The 11,688-nt window shown below is 37.5% G+C and overlaps 1 pseudogene across 1 annotated transcript; it reads left to right on the top strand.

The window, feature by feature from the left end:
• Positions 1 to 370: 370 nt before the first annotated feature.
• LOC148873901 (putative receptor-like protein kinase At1g11050 pseudogene) lies at positions 371 to 2,401 on the top strand (annotated as a pseudogene). The gene has a single exon (XR_016105535.1). The product of XR_016105535.1 is annotated as a putative receptor-like protein kinase At1g11050 pseudogene (transcript).
• The last annotated feature ends 9,287 nt before the right edge of the window (positions 2,402 to 11,688 follow it).

The raw sequence follows: 11,688 nt of genomic DNA, 5'->3' as shown, positions 1-11,688 counted from the left end.
GATTTCAGGTAGAAAAGTCAGGTCAATCCAAACCAAACCAGAAAGCTTCAAGTTGTGTTAGGGTTAGGGTTGGGGGTTAAAGAGCTCGGGGTTCAAGTTGGATCCACAACTCAACCTAACCCGGCCCGATCTTCACTTCTTTTGTCAACCTAGAAATAACGAGGAAGAGAAGAGGAAATGAAGTCAACTAAGGAAGTCTACTCTATTTGTTTTTTTGTCCTGGATTCATTGTCTCGTGCATCCACTTGCTACTTGATGCGCTTCTCTCTCTCTCTCTCTCTAATTTCAGAAAACCAGACACGGTATTCCTCCATCTCAAACCAGAACTATATTTAATCAGATCTAACCACAGCGAGAGAGAGAGAGAGAGATGGGTTCTGAATTGTTGGTTCTGTTAGTTGTTCATCTATTAGGTACCACCAGTGCAATCTCAGACGCCGCCGGCAGCATCACTTCGTGCCCCATGGACATGGGCTATGTGCAGAGAATTCCATGGGACACCTCAACATGCTCTAGCTACCCAAGGAACATGCCCAACTGCTGCCAGACGCTTCTCAGCCTCTTCGGCATCGCCCTTGCTGTACGCCTCAAGGAGACCTCGCTCTTCCATCTCCCCGACATCCCCACTTCCTCTACTTGCATTGCTGACTTCCAGTCCCAACTCAACTTTCTGTCTCTCTCTTCCAATCTCACCTCAGTCTGCTTCAACGATCCAAGCCATTTTGTAGAAGGCCACCCACTTTGTGCAGGTATCAGGACCAAGCAAGATTGGGTTGACAGGCTTGGGCCCTCCACTGCACTCGACACAGCATGCCGACCGGATCTCACTTCTGGCACCGCCTGTTATGCCTGCCTTACTGCAGGGTTGAAGGTTCAGAAAAAGTTAGTTTCGATTGATGGCAACATAGGACATGCTCTTGATTGCTTTAAGTTCACAGTTCTCTATGCTGCTGCCTTTGCAAATGACTATGCCCCCGAGAGCACTCGTGCTGCCTGTATATTTGGGCTGCCACTGGCCTCATCTGAGGATTCAGAGGAGCTCTTGGCTCTTGTATCCGCCTTGGCTGGTGGTGCAGTGGTTGTTGCACTCATGTCTTGCATATTGGGCTTATGTTTTTGGTTCAACATGGTTTCAGGCGATATCAGTGTCAAGTCTAAGTTGGAGAAAATATCCAGGCGCAGAGTGAGACCCAATAGAGTGTCAATATGGTTCAAAATTGGTGAGCTTGAGAAGGCCACAGATAACTTCTCACAGAAGAATTTAATTGGGCGTGGCGCGTTTGGAGTTGTCTATAAGGGCACCTTATCGAATGGAACTCCTGTTGCTGTGAAGAAGATCATAGAATCAGAATTTCAAGGGGATGAAGAATTCTGCAATGAAGTTCAGATCATTAGCAACTTGAAGCACCGGAGTCTTGTCCCACTCAGAGGCTGTTGTGTGGTTGATGAGGTTATTGATGAAGAGAAAGGAAAACTGAGGTATCTCGTGTATGATTACATGCCCAATGGCAGCCTTGATGATCATCTCTTCTATCCATTCAACAACCAGATGAACAGAAGCAGAAGGCAGCCTCTCAGTTGGCCTCAAAGGAAGAACATAATCTTCGATGTGGCCAGGGGTCTTGCCTACCTGCACTATGGAGTGAAGCCTGCAATATATCACAGAGACATAAAGGCTACCAACATACTCTTGGATGCAGATATGAGGGCAAGAGTTGCAGACTTTGGACAGGCCAAGCAGAGCAGAGAAGGAGAGACTTATCTCACCACCAGAGTTGCTGGTACACATGGCTACTTGGCCCCAGAGTATGCCCTCTATGGGCAGCTGACTGAGAAGAGTGATGTTTACAGTTTTGGGGTGGTTGTTCTGGAGATAATGAGTGGAAGGAGAGCACTTGACACATCCTCAGAGTCTCCCCAAACCTTCTTGATTACAGACTGGGCATGGTCACTGGTTAAAGCAGGACGGATAGAAGAAGTTCTGGATGCATCACTTCTGAGACATGACAATTCCACTAGACCCTACCCCAGGGGGATCATGGAGAAGTTTGTGCTGGTGGGAATTCTGTGTGCTCATGTCATGGTGGCTCTGAGGCCAACCATCTTGGAAGCACTCAAGATATTAGAAGGAGACATTGAGGTTCCTCCAATTCCAGATAGGCCATTTCCACTGGGCTACTCGTCTGGCCATCTGGCCATCTGTCCACAACAATGAGAAAACTTTAAGCAAATTGTCCCTCATGAGTGTCCTTACTGCTTAAACCCTAGAGACATAGAAAGCTTGTATGGTTCACAATTTGTACATATTTGTAAAGAGCAAAACAACACTATCAGAAACCAAGAAAAAGAAAAAATGGGTTTGGTTTTCAAAACCATCAAAACATGAACGCTGTGGCTCCAATACCGGCCAACTCCAACTGCCATACTAGCTTGAGGACAATCACAGCCCATGGGAATTTATTCTTATGTTCTTTAGGCTCAGTTTGGAAGGAGTACAAATACAAATGTGTAGAATGCAAAATCATTGTATTTTGTATTATTTTGTATGCATTTGCACTGTATAAATTTGTATTTGTACTCCTTCCAAACTGAGCCATAGTTCAATGGGAGAGATGCTTTGTTGGAAAATAGGGTCATTGTAACTTTGGAGGAGAAGCTATGAGGCGCGTCTGAAGACACTGCCTTTAGAACGTTATTTGCCCCCACTCAGTTTCACTGAGTTTGCTATTAGGTTATAGACAAATCTGTTCCCAAGATACAACAGAGCCTTAGGCGAGAATCTACGACAAGCAAAGTTGAAGAATCTCCAGAGAAACCTTCTGTGAGACTATAGTAGATCGGACTGAGAGAGAAAGAGAGTGAATTTCGAAAATGTGTGTTTTTGAAGTCTGACTCATGCTCCTTAAATAGTTTATGAAGAGGTATGAAGAAAAGGTATGTACTGGTTTAGAGAATGCACCTTGAATAGTCATAATTTCAAACATTGTAACTATTTAAAAAGTAGTTAATAGTTACTGATTGTTAACTTTGAATTGTGCCACTTGATCACACCTGATCGAATAGTGATCGTTGATCTCATCAATGGTGATCAATGGTCAGCATTGCACCAAAGGTAAAGCTGCCCTTCACGAGCCATGTGAAGTGTGAGCAAAGTGTACGCGCGTTGCACGGTATCAAACCCCCATACTCTCCTCTACTATTTATAAGGAGTGTAAATAAGCTCTTATTAAAATACTGAAAATAAAGCTTATAATTTTCCAATGTGGGACGAGTTCAAAACTGGGTTTTGTAAGAGAAAAGCTAATTTTTCAATCAAGTGTGTAGGTGCAATTCCTCATGTAATTGACCAATCAAACCCATTGGATTTAATCTCTTATGAGATTAAAATCCAACAATCCCCCACATTGATTGATCAATTACATAGTTTTCTCTCAATCCAAACTATTATGACACAATTATGCATACGAAATGTGTTTATCAACTTAAACATTTTGTTAGTATAGATATCTCAGAGCCTTGTCAAAGTTATTGGTGGTAAAACCTTACACCAATTACTCATAAGATAAATCGGAGACACTCATACGCCCAATAATGTCAGTCACTGCAAGAGTTTCAAGTTTTGCTCAGCACTGTTATGGCCATGTGCTTATTTCCTAGTTTCATGAACAGTCCAGAGAGCAAACCCAAACTCTCATGAGAAGCAGCATCACTTCTATGTTCACATATGTGAAGCTCCACTATGTGTTCTGTTATTTGACACAATTCAGAACTTCATTAAGAGTTTAACTCAACCTCTCATTATAATGGACAACACTATTTATGTTATGATGGGAAATTTCTCAATGTCAGTGCTAACAGTCATATTGCTGTAACTTGTTGTTACCCATTAACCACAATACTGATAGTTTTTCAGTTTAGGTTGGGTATACCATTACAGGTGACTAAGTAAAGGGTTTTAATCCCATCTCTTTGGTTTTCATTCTTACCAATTCTCTGGCCAAACCCTTGGTAAGAGGATCAACCAAGTTTTTACTTGACCTCACATAGGTTATAGTGATGATTCCATCTTGAATCAGTTGCTTAACAAATTCATGTCTCAGATTTATATGTCCGGACTTACCATTGTAGGTACCATTGTAAGCTCTTGATAGAGTTGTCTCACTATCACAGTAAATGGAAATTAAAGGCATAGGACTAGGCCAAAGTTTTATATCCAATAATAAATTCCTAATTCATCCAGCCTCTATTCTAATAGCCACTAAGGCTATGAATTTAGATTTCATTGTCGAGTGAGATATACAAGTTTGTCTCTTGGCAGCCCAAGAGATCGCACCCCCACCAAGGACGAAAATCCATCCAGAGGTGGACTTGTTATCTCCATTACTGGTAAACCAACTTGCATCAGTGTACCCTTCCAGTACAACTGCATAATCATAGTAAAACAAGCCAAATTCCAAAGTTCTCTTGAGATACCCAAGAACTCTCCCAAACCAACTTGTTACAGTTGTGTCATTTCTTTTTTCAGTCTCATTATTATCAACAGGTATTGAGATTTGAGTTTCTCTTTTAGGTACTCTGTCATTTTTCGTGGATTAATTTTTTGTAGATTCAGAACATAGTTTATTTTCAAAGAATTCAATATCTCTAGTTTCAATTATTATGTTGGACTCTAAGTGTAGAAGCCTATAGGCTTTGCTATGTTCTACATATCCAACAAACATACTTCTCTTAGCTCTGAGTCCTAACTTGGTTCTTTTAGGATCTGAAACTCTACAATATGCTAAGCACCCCACACTTTTAGGTATGCTAAATTAGGCTTTATTCCTGTCCATAATTCATATGGGCATTTATTATTAATTCTAGAAACAATTATGTTATGTAAATGACAGGATGTTAAGAGTGCTTCCCCCCACAGGTGTAAGGGTGCATTAGCTTTTAACAACATGTAGTTTATCATTTCTATAAGTGTTCTATTTTTCATTTCAACAGGACATTCTGTTGAGGGGTATAGGGAGTAGAACACTAATGTACTATTCCAAAATCTTCTTAAAAAGAATTAAACTCATTTTTAAAGTATTCAACACCCCATCACTTCTAAGGATTTTAATTTTCTTTTCTAGTTGATTTTCAACTTCAGCCTTATACAATTTAAACATGTCAAAGGCTTCATCCTTAATTCTCATAAGGTAGACATAGGTGTACGTAGAAAAGTCATTTATAAATGTTATAAAGTACCTCTTACCTCCTCTAGTTAATACACCATCGAATTCACAAATGTCAGAATGAATTAATTCTACAAGTTGAGAATTTCTCTTAACACTAGGGAAAAGTTTCTTAGCCATTTTAGATTTTACACATATCTCACATTTTTTAGTTGATTCATTACTGCAAGCAATTATACCAAGTTTGCTTATGTTCTTTATGGATTTAAAATTCAAGTGTGCTAATCTATCATGCCATAAAGAGAAAGAATCAACAATATAAGTAGAAACTTTTCCTTCATTAATATTTAATTTGAATATACCATTACAACCATACCCCTTTCTAATAAACATCCCATTCTTGGATATGATTAGTTTGTCGAATTCAAAGACAACTTTGAATCCCCTCTTACAGACAAGATTTACTGAGACCAAGTTCTTTCTAATGTCAAGAACATGGAGAACATTAAGAAGAGTCAGTGTCTTTCCAGAGGTGAAGTTAAACTCTACGTTGCCTCTTCCAACAACTTTGACACATGTCTTGAACAAGGACTTGTCCTTGCAAACATGGACTGTGGTGCCTAAATCAAACCACCATTCAGAAGACGATTCTGCCATGTTGACTTCAGTAATCATGGCCACTAGATTGTCTTCTACCATGTTTACAGACTTGGTTCTACCTTTCCGATGTCGGCAAACTTGGGCATAATGCTCTTTCTTTCCACAAACATAGTAGGATCCTTTCTTATTGTTGCTCTTCTTGAAATTTCCATCATTCCTCTTTACTTGTAATGCAGGGTTAGCCTTCTTTGATTCGTTTTCCACAAAATTGACCTTAGAGTTCAGCATACCGGCCAAGGTCTTATCCCTACTGTCTCTAATCTGAGACTCTTCTTCAATACAAAGGTGTTGTTGAATTTTCTCCAAGGTAAGTTCTTCAGCCTTGTGTAGAAGCTTCTTCTTGTAATCATTCCAAGAGGGTAGAAGTTTGGCAATGATTGCTCCCACTTGGAAAGATTCAGGGAGAATAATGTCAAGGGATCGAATTTTGTTGACTATCACCTATAGTTCATGAACTTGCTCCAGTATGGGTTTATGGTCGTTCGTGGTGAAGTCAAAGTATTCTACAATAAGATACTTATTTGTACCTGCTTCTTGCACCTTGTATTTGAATTCTAGGGCCTTCTAGATTTCTTTTGGAGATGTAAGTTCCTTGTAGAGCTGGTTTGATAAGGCATTCAGTATGTGTCATTGACACAAAAGTGAGTCATCTTCTTGTTTTGTTATTTCCTTCTATAGTTTTTTTTAGTCTTTGTTAGTGGGTTCAGGAAGTAATTGCAGTTTCAAGTCCAACAGACAGTATAGTTTTAGTGTGGTCAGAAAGAAGATCATCTTGTCTTGCCATCGGCTGAAGTTTGCTCCATCGAACTGGTCTAGTCGAACAAAATCTTGGTTCATCATCTTGATCAAAGTCATTCTTGCTTCCGCCTCCATTGTAGAATAACGTTCTAAAATTGTTGGAAAATGGGGTCACTATAACTTCGGAGGATAAACTTTGAGGCACGTCTGAAGACACTATCTTTAGAATGTTATTTGCCCCCACTCAGTTTCACTGAGTTTGCTGTTGGGTTACACGCAAATCTGTTCCCAGGATACAATAGAGCCTTGGGCGAGAATCTACAACGAGCAAAGTTGAAGAATCTCCGGAGAAACCTTTTGTGAGACTGTAGCAGATTGAACTGAGAGAGAAAAAGAGAGTGAATTTCAAAAATGTGTGTTTTTAAAGTCTGATTCATGTTCCTTAAATAGTTTATGAAGAGGTATGAAGAAAAGGTAGGTGCTGGTTTAGAGAATGCACCTTGAATAGTCACAATTTCAAACATTGTAACTGTTTAAAAAGTAGTTAATAGTTACTGACCGTTAACTTTGAATTGTGCCACTTGATCACACCCGATCGAATAGTGACCATTGATCTCATCAACGGGGATCAATGGTCAGCATCGCACCAAAACCAAAGTTGCCCTTCGCGAGCCATGTGAAGTGCGAGCAAAGTGCGCCTTATTGCATTGCACACACGTGCGCACATGCGTGCACGTGCGTTGCGCGGTATCAAACCCCCATACTCTCCTCTACTATTTCTAAAATGTGTAAATCAGCTCCTATTAAAATACTGAAAACAAAGCTTATAATTTTCCAATTTGGGACAAGTTCAAAACTGGGTTTTGTAAGAGAAAAGTTATTTTTTCAATCAAGTGTGTAGGTGCAATTTCTCATGTAATTGACCAATCAAACTCATTGGATTTAATCTCTTATGAGATTAAAATCCAACATGCTTTGAGTTCAAAGTTTATGTTTTACTTATCAATGTTTGAATAGTCAGTACAGGTTTTGTTTGGATATCCTTTTTAGTATTCTAATGCAACTTTGGCCCCTACAGGGGCGAGGGCGAGGTGCTTGGTCTCAATACATGTACTTGAAATTTCACATAAGCACTAATTTCCAATATTTTGTAGGGATGAAACCCGATCGAATCTGATTCAAATCGGGATAAATCATATATCCGATCTGATCTGATTGTCAATTCCAATCCAAATCCCTTAGGGCTATTGGATATCCGAATATAATCCAATCGGATTTAATTTATGTAAAATTTAACAAATTATTAAAGGGAAAAAATAGCATTCTATATAAAGAAAAACAAAAAAATGCAAGCATTGTTATATACATATATTCTTTTGGGTCATTGGATGGAATAGGGTGGTGATCTGAATTAGATCCGGAAAAGTAGGATCAAATTTGAATCAGGATCGGATCATGATCCAATGCATTTGCACCCCTAATATTTATACTGTCTTTTGCATAATGTTATTATTGTGTATAGGAGTGTTAAGGCCAATTGTACTTTGGTTATCCAACTAGAGAATGACCCGTACTAAGTACAGGGTAATTGAATGTGTGTATAATTTAGTTTGAAGTTTACTATTTAGTTATTCTGACCTATTTTTTTTTTAACCATTATTAGTTTATGTTTTTTTAATTTGATTTAAGATATTAAATGAGATCTTATTCATAAACAATAACCCACTTTATTATTTTGAGTTATTTATTTTTCAAAGTTAAATTAAGTTGCTTCCTAAAAGTTAAATCAAGTTTGTAATTAATAAAGTATTTTCTTTTTGAAAAAATCATTTAAAAACAAACGTGGGTTTATGGTAAACTTTTAATGGGTCCTACCATTTGTATTTAATAGACTATGGATAAACACATGTGTTTAGCTAATAAATAAGTGTTTATTGAGAATGTTTAGGAGTGAAACTACCCACTTTTTGAATCATATTTCTTGAATTAATAGGATGCTAGGTGTTTGAATGGTGATAGTGAGTTGTGGGTTTTAGCAACAACTTCTCAGAAAATGTCATGTGTCTAGCTTTCCAGGAAAATAAGAAGGCCATATGTCTAAATGTTGGGACGTTGTAGCCTGGTAGTAGGTTGTGGGCTTTACCAAGAATTTCTTAGAAATTGTCATGTGTCTAGCTTTCTAGAAAATGAGAAGACTACGTGTGAATGGTGGTAATGGGTTATGGGCTTTAACAACTTCTCAAAAAATGCCATGTGTCTGAATGGTAGGGGCTGTAGCCTGAAGACCTTCCTTTAATATATATATATAATGGTATCCAATGACACTAATGTTTGTAAATTTCAAGTAACGCTTAACACATCATGATACAAAACATACTCATAATTAGTGGGTTAGTACTACAACTAGTGACAGCATGCATGTAGGACTTACTAGTAGAGGTGTCAATAGAGTAGGTTTTGATTGGACCCCATCCAAACCAAAATCAATTTGGATAGATTGGATGGACCAACAAGACATTGAATTTGATTAGTCCAGACTTAATTGTCTAAAGTATTTATTGGAGTGGATTAGACCCGGTCTATCCATAATGAATTTATATTGAATTGGGTTGGATTGAGCCAATATCTAATCCATTGATAGAAGATAAGAATATAGGTGCAATAGACTAGGTTTGGGTTAGAACTAATCTAAATTAAAACAAATTTGAACAAACTGGACAATCTAGACACTGAATTAGACTGGTCCAAAATGGTCCAAAATATTCATTGGATTGGATCTGACTTGGTCCATTTGTAATGGACTAGACCGCATTGGACCAAATCTAGTCCAATTAACACCCCTATTTAGGACTTGTTCGTTTGCTCTGACGTCTGACATCTGAAAGTACAATAATTATATTAAGAGGTATATTGGTATTGGTGAACTTATCTTTCCTCCAAAGTCTAAATGCAAAGAATGTTGTTTTGAATTCTAAATTCTGAATTTTGAAAATTGTCAAATATCAATTTTAACTCCATATATGAGAATTTTTGTTTGTTTATGTAATTCAGTAAAAAATAATATTAAAAATTATTATAATGATTAATAATTATTAATAATTATTTATTGTTAATTAATAATTAATAATTAATTACTATTATTATTTAATAATTAATAATAATTATTAGTTATTGTTTAAATATTAAATATTAATTATAATAATCATTATAAATTAATAATTAATAATAGTTACTACAATAACAATAATTCTTATTAAATAATAATTACTTGTAATTAATTAATAGTAATTTATAATTCATAATTAATAGTAATTAATTATTCATTTTAGTAATTCATTAAGAACTAATATTAAAAATCTTTATGTGAGTTAATAATTCTAAACTAAATATTAATAATTAATTATAATATTTATTATAAATTAATAATAAATAATAGTTATTAGAATAATAATAATTAATAATTAATAAATAATTATAATTAGATAATAATTAATAATTATTATTATTATTATTAATTAATTATTAACTTTTTGTAATTCTATAAAGAAATAATATTAAAAAATTTTATAATGACTAATAATTAATTAGTATTTAATGGATATGGTTATAATCATTAATAACTAATTAATTAATAATGATTAATGATTAATTATAATAATAAGTATTAATTAATTTTAATTAAAGTTTAATTATAATAATAATTGTTATTATTTCATATGAGGTCCTTGAGTTATAAGGAAGGAGAAGTGTTTTGTGTTTTGGGGGTATCATTAGAAAACAAAAAAAAATGTAAGATTCCTCTTTAAGAGAAGAGATAAGAGGAAACGAACAACCATTTTACTGATAAAGTTGTAAGGTTCCTTTTAAGAAGTAAGACTTAAGAGGAAACAAACAAGCCATTACTAATAGGGAATAGGGATGCAACCATGCAAGTCAGCAAATTGAAGAACTTCAGTAACATTGAGCTTGAGTTAGGGTTAAAGGTCCCATTCAAAACTTAGCAAATGCTAGCAAATGCTCAACCCAATGGGACCCAAGTTTTACTCTTACCTACACCTAACACAATAAGAGATTCTACCTATCCATAGGTTTGGAGTTTGGACTCACATGATCAGGGATGCCTTACGACCAATTCAACAAGGAATAGATTGGTAAGATAAAACCTTCTAGAGTGTAACCAGCTGTAAACAAAGATAGTATCTTTTTGGTGGAGTTTGCTTCAAATCCTATCCTTATGGTCAGGAGTGGACTACGGGGTCCCTCCCAAAGCCTAAGGGCCACACTACTGCTGAAAGACCCAGTCGCCTCTACAGTATGAGCAAAAGTTCAGGAGCGGATTATGGGTCCCTCCCAAAGCCTAAGGGCCACACTACTGCTGAAAGACCCAGTCACCTCTACTACAAGGGTACTACTACTGCTAAAATACCTAGTCGCCTCTACGGCATGGGCACTACTACTACTACTGAAAGACTCAGTCACCTCTACAGCATGGGCATTATTACTGCTTAAGACCCAGCCGCCTTGTCGACGTGGGCGAAGGCCAGGAGTGGACTATAACTTGCTCCTAGAAGCCTAAGGGCTAAAATATCGAACTGGTAGAGACCTCACCACCTTATGGGCAGCTCGCTTCCAAGTAGCTCCCATGGCCTAAGAAACTGAATCAGTGCTTACGAGCTCATCGACTTACGGGCCAAAAGGAGAAATCTACTCCCTTCGCCGAGTTACTTTCAGCTCGGGAGTGGGGGGAAAATGATGAGGGCAGATTTGGCCCTCTAGTGACATTGTGACACCTGGCACCTCATGCCAACTAAGTGCAGCCCCTTGATAGCTAGACAGCTCGAGCTCGCCACAGGCAGCTCGCCATCATGCAACACTCACAAGCAGCTCACCACTAGGAAGCTTGCCATCATGCAACACTCACAGGCAGCTCGCCATCGTGCAGCACTCATAGGCAGCTCGCCACCATGAAACACTTCACAGGCATCTCGCCACCATGAAACACTTCACAGGCAGCTCGCCACCATGCAACACATGGGTAGCTCGCCACTAGGCAGCTCGCCATCATGTAGTCTGGCAACTCAGAACAACTAGGTGACACCCAGGACCACTTTGACAACAACTTGCCTTT

Source organism: Nelumbo lutea, chromosome 1 (genome assembly GCF_056320005.1).
Source record: "Nelumbo lutea isolate HS-2025 chromosome 1, American lotus-T2T, whole genome shotgun sequence".
NCBI lineage: Eukaryota > Viridiplantae > Streptophyta > Magnoliopsida > Proteales > Nelumbonaceae > Nelumbo > Nelumbo lutea.
The sequence above is the reverse complement of the archived record's forward strand: the minus strand, read 5'-3'. Positions and strand labels throughout refer to the sequence as shown.